Consider the following 17,897-nt stretch of genomic DNA (forward strand, 5'->3'; position numbering starts at 1 on the left):
CTCATTGTGGTCTTAATTTGCATCTCTCTAATAGCTAGTGAAGCTGAACATTTTTTCATGTGTTTCTTGGCCATTTGTATTTCCTCTTCAGAGAACTGTCTTTTCATATCTTTTGCCCATTTTATAATTGGGCTGTCTGTACTATTGTCATTGAGTTGTAGGATTTCTTTGTATATGCAAGATATCAGTCTTTTGTCAGATACATGGTTTCCAAAAATTTTTTCCCATTGAGTTGGCTGCCTCTTTACCTTTTTGAGAAATTCCTTTGAGGTGCAGAAACTTCTAAGCTTGAGGAGTTCCCATTTATCTATTTTCTCTTTTGTTGCTTGTGCTTTGGGTGTAAAGTCTAGGAAGTGGCCTCCTAATACAAGGTCTTGAAGATGTTTTCCTACATTATCTTCTAGGAGTTTTATGGTACTTTCTTTTATATTGAGATCTTTGGTCCATTTTGAGTTAATTTTTGTGTAGGGGGTGAGGTAGGGGTCCTCTTTCATTCTTTTGGATATGGATATCCAACTCTCCCAGCCCCATTTGTTGAAAAGACCATTATGGCTCAGTTCGGTGACTTTAGGGGCCTTATCAAAGATCAGTCGGCCATAGATCTGAGGGTCTATCTCTGAATTCTCAATTCTATTCCATTGATCTATATGTCTATCTTTGTGCCAGTACCATGCTGTTTTGGCAACTGTGGCTTTATAATAAGCTTCAAAGTCAGGGAGTGTAAGTCCTCCCACTTCGTTTTTCTTTTTTAGAGTGTCTTTAGCAATTCGAGGCATCTTCCCTTTCCAAATAAATTTGATAACTAGCTTTTCCAAGTCTGCAAAGTAGGTTGTTGGAATTTTGATTGGGATTGCATTGAATCTGTAGATGAGTTTGGGTAGAATTGACATCTTAATGACATTTAGCCTTCCTATCCATGAACATGGAATATTTTTCCATCTTTTAAGGTCCCCTTCTATTTCTTTTAGTAGAGTTATGTAGTTTTCTTTGTATAGGTCTTTTACATCTTTGGTTAAGTTTATTCCTAGGTACTTGATTTTTTTAGTTGCTATTGAAAATGGTATCTTTTTCTTGAGTGTCTCTTCAGTTTGTTCATTTCTAGCATATAGAAACATTACTGACTTATGTGCATTAATCTTGTATCCCGCTACTTTGCTAAATTTGTTTATTAGCTCTAGTAGGTGTATCGTTGATTTCTCAGGGTTTTCTAGATATAAGATCATATCATCTGCAAACAATGACAGTTTTACTTCTTCTTTTCCAATTTGGATGCCTTTTATTTCTTTGTCTTGCCGGATTGCCCTGGCTAGCACTTCCAGCACAATGTTGAATAACAGTGGTGACAGCGGGCATCCTTGTCTTGTTCCTGATCTTAGAGGGAAGGCTTTCAGTCTCTCACCATTGAGTACTATGCTGGCTGTGGGTTTTTCATATATGCTCTTTATCATGTTGAGGAAGTTTCCTTCAATTGCTACCTTTTGAAGTGTTTTTATCAAAAAGGGATGTTGGATTTTGTCAAATGCTTTTTCAGCATCTATTGAGATGATCAATTGATTTTTCCCTTTCGAGTTTTTAATGTGTTGTAATACATTGATTGTTTTTCTTATGTTGAACCATCCTTGCATGCCTGGAATGAACCCCACTTGGTCATGGTGTATGATTTTTTTAATGTGTCTTTGGATTCGATTTGCAAGTATTTTGTTGAGGATTTTTGCATCTATATTCATTAGGGAGATTGGCCGGTAGTTTTCCTTTTTTGTAGCATCTTTGCCTGGTTTTGGTATTAGATTGATGTTAGCTTCATAAAATGAGTTAGGTAGTGTTCCATTTTTTTCAATGTTTTGAAAGAGTTTGAGTAAGATTGGTGTCAGTTCTTTCTGGAAAGTTTGGTAGAATTCCCCTGTGAAGCCTTCTGGCCCTGGGCATTTATTTGTGGGAAGATTTTTGATGACTGATTGGATCTCTTTGCTTGTGATGGGTTGGTTGAGGTCTTCTATTTCTTCTCTGGTCAGTCTAGGTTGTTCATATGTTTCCAGGAAATTGTCCATTTCTTCTACATTATCCAGTTTGTTGCCATACAGTTGTTCATAATATCCTCTTATAATTTTTTTAGTTTCTTCAGGATCTGCAGTTATCTCACCTTTTTCATTCATTATTTTGTTTATATGGGTCTTCTCTCTTTTTGATTTTGTCAGTCTAGCTAGGGGCTTGTCAATCTTGTTGATCTTCTCAAAGAACCAACTTTTGGTGATATTTATCCTTTCTATTGTTTTTTTTGTTCTCTATGTCATTTATTTCTGCTTTAATCCTTGTTATTTCTTTTCTTGTACTTGGTTTAGGATTGGTTTGCTGTTCATTTTCTAGCTTCTTCAGTTGATCCATTAGTTCTTTGATTTTGGCTCTTTCTTCCTTTTTAATATATGCGTTTAGTGCTATAAATTTCCCCCTTAGCACTGCTTTTGCTGCATCCCATAGGTTTTGGTATGTTGTGTTGTCATTTTCATTCGTCTCTATATATTTAGCAATTTCTCTTGCTATTTCTTCTTTAACCCACTGATTGTTTAGGAGTGTGTTGTTTAACCTCCAGGTATTTGTGAATTTTCTAAGTCTCTGATGGTTATTGACTTCTAATTGTATTCCATTGTGGTCAGAGAATGTGCTTTGAATAATTTCAATCTTTTTAAATTTATTGAGGCTTGTTTTATGTCCCAGCATATGATCTATTCTGGAGAAAGTTCCGTGAGCACTAGAAAAGTATGTGTATCCTGGTGATGTGGGATGTAATGTCCTGTAGATGTCTGTTAAATCTAATTCATTTATCAGATTGTTTAGGTTTTCAATTTCCTTATTGGTCTTCTGTCTGGTTGATCTATCTATAGGAGAGAGTGATGTGTTGAAGTCTCCCACAATTATTGTGGAAACATCAATTGCTTCCTTTAGTTTTGCCAATGTTTCTCTCATGTATTTTGTGGCACCTTGATTGGGTGCATAGACATTTACGATTGTTATTTCTTCTTGCTGAATTGCCCCTTTTATTAGTATGTAGTGGCCTTCTTTGTCTCTCAAAACATCCCTGCATTTGAAGTCTATTTTATCTGAGATTAATATTGCTACACCTGCTTTCTTTTGGCTGTAGCTTGCATGAAATATTTTTTTCCATCCTTTCACTTTCAGTTTCTTTGTGTCCCTGTATCTAAGATGAGTCTCTTGTATGCAACATATTGATGGTTCATTTTTTTTGATCCATTCTGCAAATCTATATCTTTTAATTGGGGAGTTTAATCCATTTACATTCAACGTTAAAACCGTGAAGGCATTTCTTGAATCGGCCATCTTATCCTTTGGATTATGTTTGCCATATTTTTCCCTCTCTCTATTAATATCCTTTATTGTACCCATACCGAATCTCTTTAGTACTGAACCTTTCTCCAGGTCTCTCTGTCCTGTCTTTGTTTCTCTGTCTGTAGGGCTCCCTTTAGTATCTCCAGTAGGGCAGGTCTCTTGTTAGCAAATTCTCTCAGCATTTCTTTGTCTGTGAAAAATTTAAGCTCTCCCTCAAATTTGAAGGAGAGCTTTGCTGGATAAAGTATTCTTGGCTGGAAATTCCTCTCACTCAGAATTTTAAATATATCGTGCCACTGCCTTCTTGCCTCCATGGTGGCTGCTGAGTAGTCACTACTTAGTCTTATGCTGTTTCCTTTGTATGTGGTGAATTGCTTTTCTCTTGCTGCTTTCAGAACTTGCTCCTTCTCTTCTATGTTTGACAGTGTGATCAGTATATGTCTCGGAGTGGGTTTTCTTGGATTTATTCTATTTGGAGTTCGCTGAGCATTTATGATTTGTGTATTTATGTTGTTTAGAAGATTTGGGAAGTTTTCCCCAACAATTTCTTTGAATACTCTTCCTAGACCTTTACCCTTTTCTTCCCCTTCTGGGACACCAATGAGTCTTATATTCGGACGTTTCATATTATCTATCATATCCCTGAGGTCCATTTCGAGTTTTTCAATTTTTTTCCCCATTCTTTCTTTTATGCTTTCATTTTCCATTCTGTCATCTTCCAGGTCACTGATTCGTTGTTCAACTTCCTCTAGTCTTGTACTATGAGTGTCCAGAATCTTTTTAATTTGGTCAACAGTTTCTTTAATTTCCATAAGATCATCCATTTTTTTATTTAGTCTTGCAATGTCTTCTTTATGCTCTTCTAGGGTCTTCTTGATTTCCTTCATATCCCGTACTAGGGTCTCATTGTTCATCTTTAGTTCTTTGAGTAGCTGCTCTAGGTGGTGTGTCTCTTCTGGTCTTTTGATTTGGGTGCTTGGGCTTGGGTTATCCATATCGTCTGGTTTTTTCATATGCTTTATAATTTTCTGTTGTTTTTGGCCTCGTGGCATTTGCTGAACTTGATAGGGTTCTTTTAGGGTTTGTAGACCAGTTGAAGTCCTTATCTCTAATTTATCAGATCTACAGCTTCGTGGAGTATACTTTCTCTAACTAACCAGCAGGTGGCTTCCACGAGCCACCTGTTCTCCACAAGACAGATCTCCCCTGCTTAGCCTTTTTGGTGAGTGGGGGAGTGAGTCTTGTGGGGCCCAATTGGTGTACCAAGCTTGCGTGTGTAGTTGGTGTTGCCTGCCCTGTATGTGGGGCGTGTTTCTGGGCAGTCGGGGAGGGGGGGTGGCCCTAACAATCAAATCTCCCTGATGATCCTAGAGTTTTAAAGCTGCTGCAATAGTCTAATCCTTCAGTTCAGTCCTGCCACAGTTTGTCTCTGCCACTGACCCACAAGTCTTTGGTATTGGCGTATGGCTCCTGAGACTTGCAAGTGGGCCCCTCTTCCAGGCTGTGCACCCCGGGTCCTCTGTTGAGGGATGACTGTGCTATGTCACAGGTGAGTGCCGTCCCCCCAGGGCAGTTCTGGGCTGCTGGGCTGTGTTGGGAGGCTCCCAGTCTGCTCAAATGATGGCTGAATGGGGCTCTGTTAATTCACACTGCTCCCCCTTCCCAGCTCTGGGACATTCAGCTGAGGTTGCAGGGAAGGCTAATGTCCACGCCCAGTTTTGTGGTGTGTGCCTGTTATTTGAAGCACTTCCGTCACACTGGGTTGTCTGGGGCAGCTCTGGGCTATGGGGCTGGCGATGGGCAGGAGTGTTTCCTGTCCACCAGGATGGTGGCTGTGAGCGGACATCCCCCTTTTCTTGGGAAGTTGTGTTGTTTAGTGAATTTTCTCAGCCACTGGAATATTGCCTTTTGTCTCAGAGCTCTCTTAGTTCTGCTCTTGACTTGACGTGCCCAAATTTCAATTCTTTGAAGCTTTCTGTATTGAGCTTCTTAGAGTAATTGTTTTAGAAAAAGCAAAAAGGATTTAAAAAAAAAAAACAAAAAAAAAAAAAAACAAAAAAACAAAATGGCCCTCCTCAGAGATCTAATGGGTTATTGAAATGCTAATAGACAAAGCAACCAGGGCCATTAAGGAAAGGTGCACAGGGCAGAGAGATCAGCTTTGCTTCGGGATTTGCATATGAGCCTCAAGGCCTGATCTCCACCCTTCCCCTTTCTGTGTTCACCAGAACTCGAAAAATCCTCTGCTTTTATTTTGGAGTTTTTCGTGTTGTTTTTTTTCTATGTCTGTCTCCTCTCTGCTGGGCTGGCTGCTCTCAGAGTCTCTGGTGTCTGGTCTCAGTCTATCTATGGTTGGAGTTTGAATCAGTAGAATGAGTTTCCGATAAGAGCAGCCACTGCAATTCTCCCTTCTCCTTCCCGGAGCTGACAGCCCCTCCTCCCCTGGGACTGAGCCTGGCAGGGAGGGGCGCGGGTCCCCTGGCCGCAAAAACTTACAGATTTCGCTGATCTCAGCAGTTCCACGTTTTCATGAGTGTTGTATGAAGTATGCCCAAAGACAGATTGCTCTGTGGTGTCCAGTCCACGCAGTTCCTGGCTTTTTACCTACTTTCCTGGAGGAGTAACTAAAACATACAGCTCACCAGTCTGCCATCTTGCCCCGCCCTCTGCCAAGTCGACATTTTTATATTTGTATATTTAGTAACAGTCATTGGCCACTCCAGTTTTTGCCAGGTTATACAGTCCCAGTCTTTATCATCTATCTTTACCTCTGGTGTCATACATTCTCCTATCCCACCTCTTTCAGCTTTACTCACAGACATCTTTGTTCAGTGTACTTACAATACCATGCTACCATCACACAGTATTATGCTATCTATTTCTGGTTCTATGCAATCAATCCTAAACGTTCTGTAGTCCTTCAGCATCAAATGGCTGATCTCTGCCCTCTTTCTATCTCCTGGTCACCTGTGTTGTCAGCTTTTAACTCCCAAAGTTTGTTCATTAATGTCTGTTCATATTAGTGAGACCATACAGAATCTGTCCTTTTGTTTCTGGCTAACTTCACTCAACATAATGTCCTCAAGGTTCATCCACATTATTACATGATCCATGTCTTTGTTCTGTCTTACAGCTACATAATATTCCATCATGTGTATATACCACAGTTTGTTTATCCGCTCGTCCTTTGATGGGCATTTGGGCTGTTTCCATCTCTTGGCAATTGTGAATAATGCTGCAGTAAACATTGATTTACAAATGTCTGTTTGTGTCTTAAGTTTCAGTTCCTCTGAGTATATACTTAGCAATGGAATAGCTGGGTCATATGGCAAATCTATATTTAGGTTCCTGAGGAACCTCCATACTGTCTTCCACAGTGGTTGCACCATTCTACATTCCCACCAACAATGAATAAGTGTGCCTCTTTCTCCACATCCTCTCCAGCACTTGTCATTTTCTGTTTTTTGGATAATGGCCATTCTGATAGGTGTGAGATGATATCTCATTGTGGTTTTGATTTGCATTTCCTTAATAGCCAGTGAAGTTGAGCATTTTTTCATATGCTTTTGAGCCATTTGTATTTCCTCTTCAGAAAAATGTCTGTTCATGTCTTTTGCCCATTTTTTAATTGGATTGTTTGTCTTTCTGTTATTGAGATGCAGGATTCCTTTATATATTCGGGATATTAAACCCTTATCTGATACGTGGTTTCCAAATATCATCTCCCATTGTGTAGGTTGCCTTTTGACTTTTCTGACAAAGTCCTTTGATGTACAAAAGTGTTTAATTTTGAGGAGATCCCATTTGTCTATTTGTTCTTTGGTTGCTCGTGCCTTGGGTGTGAGGTCTAAGAAACCACCTCCTTTCACAAGATCTTTAAGATATTGCCCTACATTTTCTTCTAAGAGTTTTATGGTCTTGGTGCTAATGTTTAGGTCTTTGATCCACTTTGAGTTAATTTGGGTATAAGGTGTGAGATGGACATCCTCTTTCATTCTTTTGGAAATGGATATCCAGTTCTCCAAACACCATTTATTGAACAGGCTGCTCTTTCCCAGTTGCTTCAGCTTCACTGCCTTATCAAAGATCAGTTGTCCATAGATGTGAGGGTCTACTTCTGAACACTCAATTCGATTCCATTGATCAGTATATCTGTCCTTATGCCAGTACCATGCTGTTTTGAGCACTGTAGCTTTGTAATATGCTTCAAAGTCAGGTAGTGTGAGACCTCCCACTTCTTTCCTCTTTCTCAAGACATTTTTGGCTATTTGGGGCACCTTACCCTTCCAAATAAATTTAGTTATTGGTTTTTCTATTTCTGTAAAGTAAGTTGTTGGGATTTGAATTGGTATTGCATTTAATCTGTAAATCAGTTTAGGTAAAATTGCCATCTTAACTATATTTAGTCTTCCAATCCATGAACATGGTATGTTCTTCCATTTTTTCAGGTCTTGTTCAATTTCTTGTAGCAGTTTCTTATAGTTTTCTATGTAAAGGTCTTTTGTGTCCTTGGTTAAGTTTATTCCTAAATACTTGATTCTTTTGTTTGCTATTGTAAATGGGATTTTTTTCTTGATTTCCTCCTCTTGTTGGACATTACTTGTGTATAGGAACACTACAGATTTTTGCGTGTTGATCTTGTAGCCTGCTACTTTGCTGTATTCATTGACTAGTTCTAGTAGCTTTGCTGTAGATTTTTCTGGATTTCCTACATATAGAATTATGTCATCTGCAAATAGTGAAAGTTTTACTTCTTCCTCTCCAATTTGGATGCCTTTTATTTCTTTTCCTTGCCTAATTGCTCTAGCTAGAACTTCCAGCACAATGTTGAATAACAATGGTGATAGTGGGCATCCCTGTCTTGTTCCTAATCTTAGAGGAAAAGCTTTCAGTCTCTCCCCATTGAGTGTGATGTTAGCTGTGGGTTTTTCATATATTGCCTTTATCATATTGAAAAAGTTCCCTTCTATTCCTATCCTTTGAAGTGTTTTCATCAGGAAAGGTTGTTGAATTTTGTCAAATGCCTTTTCTGCATCAATCAAGATGATCATGTGGTTCTTCTGCTTTGATTTATTGATATGGTGTATTACATTAATTGATTTTCTTGTGTTGAACCAGCCTTGCATACCTGGAATAAATCCCACCTGGTCGTGGTGTATAATTCTTTTAATGTGCTGCTGGATTCGATTTGCGAGTATTTTTTTGAGGATTTTTGCGTCTATATTCATTAAAGAAATTGGTCTATAATTTTCTTTTTTTGTAGTATCTTTGCCTGGTTTTGGTATTAGGGTGATGATGGCTTCATAGAAAGAGTTAGGTAGCTTTCCCTCTTCTTCAATTTTTTTGAAGAGATTGAGCTGGATTGGTACTAATTCGTTCTTGAATGCTTGGTAGAATTCACATGTGAAACCATCTGGTCCTGGGCTTTTCCTTTTTGGGAGCTTTTTGATGACTGACTCAATCTCTTTACTTGTGATTGGTTTGTTGAGGTCATCTATTTCTTCTTGAGTTAATGTTGGTTGTTTATGCTTTTCTAGGAAGTTGTCCATTTCATCTAAGTTGTCTAGTTTATTAGCATATAGTTGCTCATAGTATCTTCTCATTATCTCCTTAATTTATGCAGGTTCGGTAGTTATATTTCCTTTCCCGTTTCTGATTGCATTTATTTGCAACTGCTCTCTCTCTTTTTTTTTTGTTAGCCTAGCCAGTGGTCCATCGATTTTATTGATTTTCTCAAAGAACCAACTTCTGGTTTTGTTGAGTCTCTCTGTTGTTTTCCTGTTCTCACTTGCATTTATTTCTGCTCTAATCTTTGTTATTTCTTCCCTTCTGCTTGCTTTGGGGTTAGTTTGCTGTTCTTTCTCTAATTCCTCCAGGTGAGCAGTTAACTCTTCAATTTTTGCTCTCTCTTCTCTTTTAATATAGGCATTTAGGGCAATAAATTTCCCTCTCATCACCACCTTTGTTGCATCCCATAAGTTTTGATAAGTTGTGTTTTCATTGTCATTTGCCTCGAGGTAGTTACTAATTTCTCTTGTAATTTCTTCCTTTATCCACTGGTTTTCTAAGAGGGTGTTGTTTAGCCTCCATATGTTTGTGAATTTTATGACCTTCTGCCTTTTATTTATTTCCAACTTCATTCAATTGTGGTCTGAGAAAGTGTTTTGTATAATATCTATATTTTTAAATTTGTTGAGACTTGCTTTGTGACCCAACATGTGGTCTATCCTAGAGAATGTTCCATGAGCACTTGAGAAAAAAGTGTATCCTGCTGTTGTTGGATGTAGTGTTCTATAAATGTCTGTCAAGTCTAGTTCATTTATCATACAATTCTACATCTCTGTTTCTTTAGTGATCCTCTGTCTAGATGTTCTATCCATTGATGAGAGTGGTGTATTGAAGTCTCCAACTATTATTGTAGAGGTATCTATTTCTCCTTTCAGTGATCGCAGTATTTGCCTCATGAATTTTGGGGCATTCTGGTTTGGTGCATAAATATTTATGACTGTTATGTTTTCTTGATGAATTGACCCTTTTATTAATATATAGTGTCCTTCTTTGTCTCTTTTAATTGTTTCCCTTTTGAAGTCTAACTTGTCATATTAATATAGCTACTCCCGCTTTTTTCTGGTTGTTGTTTGCATGAAATATCTTTTTCCAACCTTTCACTTTCAGTCTATGTTTGTCCTTGTGTCTAAAGTGAGTTTCTTGTAGACAGCATATAGATGGGTCCTGTTTTTTTAATCCATTCTGCCAGTCTGTGTCTTTTTATTGGGGAGTTTAATCCATTTACATTTAGTGTTATTACTGTAAGGGCAGTACTTTCTACTACCATTTTGTTTTTTGAAATTTATATGTCATATCTTATTTTTTCCTCTCCTTTTACCTTTCCTGATAATCTTCATTTCTGTACTCTTCTCCAACTCTCTCTCTCCTGTCTTTTCCTATCAGCCTGTAGCACTCCCTTTACTATTTCTTATAGTGCCGGTCTCTTATTCACAAACTCTCTTAGTGTCTGTTTGTCTGAAAATGTTTTAATCTCTCCCTCATTTTTGAAGGAAAGTTTTGCTGGATATAGAATTCTTGGTTGGCAGTTTTTCTCTTTCAGTATCTTAAATATATCATGCCACTGTCTTCTTGCCTCCATGGTTTCTGCAGAGAAATCTGTACATAGTCTTATTGACCTTCCCTTGTATGTGATGGATTGCTTTTCTCTTGCTGCTTTCAGAATCCTCTTTTTGTCTTTGACATTGGACAATCTGACCAGTAAGTGTCTTGGAGTAGGTCTATTGGGATCTATTCTATTTGGGGTACGTTGTACTTCTTGAATCTCTAATTTTCTGTCTTTTATAAGAGTTGGGAAATTTTCAGTGAATATGTCTTCTATTACTCTTTCTGCCCCTTTTCCCCTCTCTTCTCCTTCTGGGATACCCATAACACGTATATTTGTGTGTTTCATGTTGTTACTCAGCTCTCTAAGACCCTGCTCATATTTTTCCATTTTTTTCACCATGTGTTCTTTTGTGTGTATGAATTCGAATGACCTGTCTTCCAGTTCACTGATCCTTTCTTCTGCCTGTTCAAATCTACTGTTGTGTCCCTCCATTGTGTTTTTCATCTCCTCCATTGTGGCCTTCATTCCCATGAGTTCTGCCATTTGTTTTTTTAAGTTTATGAATTCTTCTTTATGGTCAGCCAGTGTCTTCTTTATATCCTTCAGCTCTTTTGCTATATCTTCCTTCATTTCATCAAATTTATTTAGCATTAGTTGCCTCCACTCCTGTGTCTCAGCTGAGCTATTAGTTTGTTCCTTTGGCTGGTCCATGTTTTCGTGTTTCCTGGTATGGCTCATTATCTTAAGTTGTCTAGGCATCTGATTTTCTTGATTAGTTTATTTTGGAGCTTGTTTTCTGTCTTTTACCTAGTGGTTTTCTTGTTGGTTGGCTTTGTTCTCTGGCCTATGCTATTCAGTTCAACTTATTCTAGACCTCTAACTTAGGTTCTATTTAGTTGATCAGAATTTTTCCACTCTTGTTTTTTCTGTTTCTTGCTCTGCCTCTATGTAACCTTTCTGTGAGTGGGTCTCGTCAGATATGGTTGACCCTAGTCAGATTTTCCCAGTCTAGTGAGGCCCAGGTCTCATTGGGAGTGTATGGAGTTTTCCTGAGAATGAGACCCTCCTATGAGGCCTTTAGGATTGGTGCTTTTCCTCTCCTGTCCAGCAAGTGGTGCTGGCCAGCCTCCAGCTCCCCCACCAGTGTAAGGAGGTGTGGAGACTTTAGTTCTCCTGGTGACTCTGATCCTGTTGGGGGTGTGGCTGACTGAAGCCAGAATCTGAATTCCAGCCCCTGGGGTCTGAATTCCCAGAAGGAGGACTGCCAGTTGAGCTGGACCTCCCTCCACTCTCCCAATCCTAAGAATTCCAGTTGTCTCTCAGGGACACTATTCCCTTCTCCTCTCTCCTCTTTGGGGCCTCTCCAGGTAGATTCCTTGGTCAGTCTGAGTTGCCAATTAAAGACAGTGGTGGAGACCTTCAGTAGTGAATACGGAACTCAAAGACACTGTGGGTACTCTGTCTCCCCCAAGCCCAGCCTAGTCCCTCAACCTGGGCTTTCCGATAGAAAATAACCGCATATATTACTTTTAGATTAAAAAAAAAAAAAAAAAGTAGGAAAGAAATCAAGAAAAAGAAAAAAGGAAAGAAAAGGAAAAAAAAAAAAAAAAAAAAAAAGAGTCTCTTTTAAAAGTCTTTCCCCAGCCTGGAAATTTTGTCAGTGTCAGAATAGAGCATTTAAAGATATGCTTTGGGCTATTGTCTGATAATTACTCTCCAACCACTTCAGTTCCACCCCTGCTGGGGGCTATTGAAATGCAAAAAGATAAGGGATCAGTGAGAAGCCAGAAGGGACAAAATGTAGGGGAAAAAAAAAATGGCTTTTTTGGAGTCTGGGAATGGGTGCCCACTTTTACGTGCCCCCATTTCTCGGAGCCCATCCCTTCTTTAGCACCCCAGCTCCCAAAGTTAGTTAATTAATTTGTTAATTAATTCTGCAGTTGAGGCTGGTTGAGCCTCCCTTCTTGCCCTCAGCAGATTGCTGTTTTTTGGTGTTTTTTTTTCCCCCCTTTCAGGGAGCTGGCAGCAAGAGAGTCTATGAGGTCTGGGTGGGGAGGGGCGCCAGACCCCCGGTCCGGGGAACTTACAATGTTCGCTGCGATCTCAGCTTTTCCTCCAATTCCAAACTTGTGTCCAATGTGTGACTGGTTACTGGAGACCCCGAAAACACTGTTTCATATAGTTCTTGGGTAATTGCCAGCTGCTCTAGGGGAGAGACGAAATTCTGCTCCTCACCACTCCGCCATCTTGCCCCGTCTCTTTCTTATTGTTTTTAATATTAATTTTGTTGATTATTAATGGGGTTTAATAGCTTTCATATTTTTAGAAATAGGCCATTTTAATTGTCTCTTTCATGACTTGTATATTCCTGTTTTGCACACTCTTTTTAACTTATAATAGTTATTTCTATTTTGGATACTCTCCTTTGTTGTATATTATACAAATATGTTCCATCAGCCTCTCGTGTCTTTTAATTCTTCATCTGTTAGATATATGATTTCATCCTTTAACCTCATAGCATAGTGAATGATGCTGATAGATTTTCTATGTTGAAATATCCTTCCATTTCCAGTACGAGGTTTACTTTTTAAACCTTTTAAACACTATTCCTAGCTTTGGGGAATTTCTCACCCTGTGGGTCCTTCCTATTCTAGGTGGCATCCAGAAACTTGCCCTCTTCAATAGGCATGTGGGCTGTGCTCAGTGATGGTGCATCCCAGGGAGACATGCTCCCAAGAGAGACAAGAGAAGAAGGGGCTTCGGGGAGAATCCATTCTGGCAAGTGTGGGAAAGCAGGGCCATCCAGCTTTCCGGGACTGCAGTGGCAGGGGTCCTAGGATGGGGGCCCCATCCACAGGCTGTCGGTGTCGGCCGCAGTGTGCATGGCCAGTGGTGGCACCATTAAGTTGTCCAGGGAACAGCCCAGGTTTGTAACTTGGGAATTATTCCTAACAATTTTTTCTTTCTTTTCTTGTGCTTCATTAGTTTGTTATCAGAACTGTGCCTACCTAAAATTTGAGTTCCCTACCACCTTCAGAAACAATTTGTATAACAGGAAGATTATCAATTCCTAGAGAATTAGTTCATGGAAATATTCCATAAAATTCTCTGGACCAAGTGCCTATTGGATGGTAATAAGTCTTTGATTAACATTTTAATTTTCCCTGTGGCTATTGGTCTATTAAGTTTCCCATTATCTAAAATTTTTCAATTTCACTTAAGTTTTGAAATTTATTGGTATTAAGTTGAACACAGATATTTCTTATTAAATTCTTAAATCTCTATTATATCTGTAGTTGGTCCATTTACTGATTTTTTTTTTTATTATTTATAGCTTCTTTATTCTTTACTTTCCTGATCACACTTCTTGAAGTGTTTTTTTTTTTTTTTTTTAATTTTTAAGTCTTTTTGTTAACTGTATAGTCTTGGGCAATTCAAATTCTCTGTACCTCTGTTTCCTCCTTTTAAAAATAAGTATGATAATGTTATTTATTTTGTCAGATTGTTTGACATATATATATATAGCTCAAAATAGTGCCTGAAAAATAATAAGCCCTATGTAAATAATAGCAATGATTAATATTTTAAAGAATCACCTTTTGCTCTTAAATATTTTTTTTTTACTTTTTTTAAAAAATGCAATCTAAGTATCTGCTGTTATCTTTTAAAATTATTTTTCTACTTGATTTGGAGTTTTTTTTCCTCTTTCTATATTTAGAATTTAAACTTTTGTTAAACTATTATTCAGCCATCCCTGTTTTCTAATTACTTCATGAAGGGTACTGTATTTTCCTCCAAGCATTACTTTGCCATATAGCAAACTTTGATTCATTGTGATTTTATTGTTTTTCAGGTCTCAAAAGTTTTTAATTTCTGTATTATTTTTTTCACCCTTTTCTTTGCTTCTCCCTCTTCTTCACTGCACAAGTCAGTTGAAAAGTAAGCCTGGTTGATTCCTTCTCACTCAGAGCGCTCGTATCTGTCTCTCCACCCCAGACTTACATCCCTTGCATCGCTCCGATTGGCACCATCTCTCTCCCTGGAATAGCTCCCAGGCCTCTGAGAGATCCACCCTTCCTCCAGTTTATTTCCCTCCCTTTCATCATCCATGCTGCTGCCAGGGAAATAAAATGTAAATTTGATCATATTACTTATCTGCCTAAAAGGCGTCACGGCTTCCAATTGGCCACAGGAAAACATCCGTGCATTATACACAAAGCTTTTCATTATTATTATTATTGTTATTATTATTACCATTTGGCACTTTCTTCTATAAACCCATTGTATTTTTGTTGGGCTACATTGCTTGATGGTCCCAGAACTAAAGTCGATGCTTTCACATCTATATACTTTGCAAAGTACTTTGTTTTTCTGATGATTTCCAAGTCACACTCGAAGCATCAGCTCCAGGGGTTTCCCTTCAGTGAAGTTCTTCCTGAGCACGGACTCCCTCTTCTCATTTAGAATGAGATGCTCCTCCATGTCCTTTTGTTCATTCATTCTAACATTACCATATGATTTCTTAGGTGATTTATTCTTCCTGTGTTATCACCTGTAAGTTTGTGAACTCCTTGCAGGTCGAGAATAGGACTGATTATTTAATTTTGTGGTACAGTAGTACAATATCAGGGTACACAGGGGATGTTCAATAAATGTTGTCAAAAATTATTAAACAATTAACAAATTAGCATTCTACATGGTTTTTCTGTACAATGAACTTGATCCTTTGGCTGAGTTACGTAGGGTCTGTTATGATTAGGAAGTGAAGTCCTCATCCATTAACAAAATGAACTGAATTGTGCCTTGGAGTTCATCATCGCATTATTGAATAAGTCACACAGATATGTTTAAAAAGATGAGATTATATCACATAATCTCTCTTCCCCAAAGCAGGATCTTCACATTTTTCTGATATGACTATTACTATTAATGTTTTCCTCATTCACTATGATAATAGTAAACAAATCTACCAAATTTGGGGGAGGCAGGTCCACGCAGTCCCCAAGGCTGCCTGTCCGTCCAGCTTTCTCATAGCCTCAAGCACTCAGGGTTTAAAGTAAATTTTATAGAATCTGCTCTTGGTCATGATCAGTGAAAAATCATTCAATTAGTGTTATCCAGTCTTGAGTCGTCAGTGCCCTGACTGGATCTGCTCACTCGTATTCATAGCTCCTGGTTCTCTTCACTCACACCCCTTTAAAGGCATGACGTATTTCATGCCTGCTTTGTTCCTACTTTCAGTGTTTCCCTTTAACAGCTTTACATTCAGGGAAATGCCTAAAACCCACGTCTATTGAAACCAAGCCCTAAGCACATGCACCCATTTAAGGAAACTTGACAATATGTTATTTCTCAATGGTATATGGCCTAGGCGTTCCTTTACTGTAAATAGTGAGGCCGCTATTCTCTCATGAGGACCCCAGAAGAGAAGAACTTTTGTCATATTTTCTTATTGAGAATTACATTGAATATGCTTTCTTACTCTTATCTTCCCCTACACGTTCGAATTATTTTAGTCTTCTCCTCAAGAAAGACCAGGCTAATTAAAATAGGGGCATTCCAATTAGTAGAATTGCTCCATGGGTTCACAGCCTTTCTTAAGAAAAGCTATGTGCAATGAAAAGACTTCAGATCCTCAGGTAAAAAGATACAACAATGCCACTTTCTCTTGCAGGGCCTGGGACATAGTAGGTATTTAATATTATTTTAGAATCCTATGGATTGCAGGCACAACTAGTTAACTTGAATAAAAAAGCTCTTTCAATGTAACTGCATATTCTCTGCAGGAGTAAATGTGTTAAAACACAGAAAATAGAGGAAGCATAACTTAAAGGAGTCATATTTCTCCTTCCCCTCACTGCTCAAGGACCTCTTTCTTCACATGTACGACATTTCTGTGGTCACCGGGCTGATGGCAGGCTGACAGATTTGCTGTCAGATGTGGGGTTGTAAGGTCTCCCTCCAGGCTGTTATAAAATGTCAGAATTGACACGTCTCCAAAGGAAATTTTGAAGCAAATGTGAGAAGCTATTTTTTAGCTTCAGGTTTAAAAAATTCATGGGCTCTTGTGATTTTTGAGGTTTAAAATGGTTCATTATGAAATGTGATTTAAGATATTATTTGTTTGGTCAGAATATTTAATACTAGCTTCTGTTTTTCCTCAACATTCAATTTAGGTTTTTGTATTTAACATTATCCTTCTGAATGCTTCTCTTCCTTCAAACTCTGAAATAGCAGAGTGAATTAATACTCTCTGGAGGTATAAAGGAAATAGATCAAAGGGACTCTCTTCAAGTCAGAAATTATTTTGAAGTCTCATTTTTTATCTTAAAAATTCAGTGGAATATTACATTCTTTTTCGTAATATACCCTATGTTTGTTTTAGCGGCCATGTTTTAAATTACTTGTCATTTAATAAAATCAAGACTCTAAAAATAAGTCAGATTTCTCCTGTGATTTCATGATCTGCACTCCCTTTGCCACCGGCAATAGCTGAATAGTACAGAAGTATGCAAACTCCAGAGTAACAAGCTGAGGAGAGTGTGAATAGCAGACCAGTATAAGGACCGATATGTTTGTAAAGTGCAAAAATTTCTCTTCATATCTACAAAATTTTTACTCACCTGCTATCCTCCCCCATGTCTGGTGGCCTGACCAAGGGTCCTCAAAGCAGATCTGCTCTCAGAGAGTGCACAGACCCTCCCTTGTCACCTGTCCCCTCTGTCTCCATCTGCACCCTGGCCTGGCCAGACTGCCCGTTGGATCTCCATCTGCTGTGCATCCTGGGGGAAGGGGAAAGGGCATTCATTTGGGCTTCAACCTTTGTGATAACTGAGACCATGTTCTGCCTCCATCTCACAGTAAAGCATTGAGTGAATCACCTGCTTCCTTCAAAGCCATTTTTCTCTTTTGTAAAATAAGAGGATGATGTGAGGTTAATAGCTAAGATCTCTTCCAGGTATAACATTTTGTGATTCCCTCTCTTTGGCCACTGACACATCAGCCTTACCAGCGTCTACAAACAAGAGCCCACGGCCAGGGCTCTCAGGCTCGGCAAAGGAAGAAACGGGGCTGCGTGAGCTCAAAAGTAGAGAACCGAAAGCGTGCCTATTCCATATGTTTACTAATTGGAGACAAATAAGGTAACTAAAGGAAAGAATGGGCTTCTCTCCAAAGGCAAAGCCTTAATAAAAAGGCAAGCTTTCTAGCAACACTGGTTCCATTTTTATTTCTACCTTGTGGTACCCTGTAATTCCAGATAGTCAACTTGGAAGGTGTCCAGGACAAATGTAAAAGAACACGGAATTCACCTGATCGGTGAACAAGATTTTTTCTAGGAACCATGGAAAAATACTGTTTGAAATATTTGGCATAAGCTGCCATTGCAGGTAGTTGAAAACTGGGCTTGTCATGTTCCCCTAAATAGACAGGAAAGAGGGCA

This window comes from Choloepus didactylus, chromosome 17 (genome assembly GCF_015220235.1).
Source record: "Choloepus didactylus isolate mChoDid1 chromosome 17, mChoDid1.pri, whole genome shotgun sequence".
Lineage (NCBI taxonomy): Eukaryota > Metazoa > Chordata > Mammalia > Pilosa > Megalonychidae > Choloepus > Choloepus didactylus.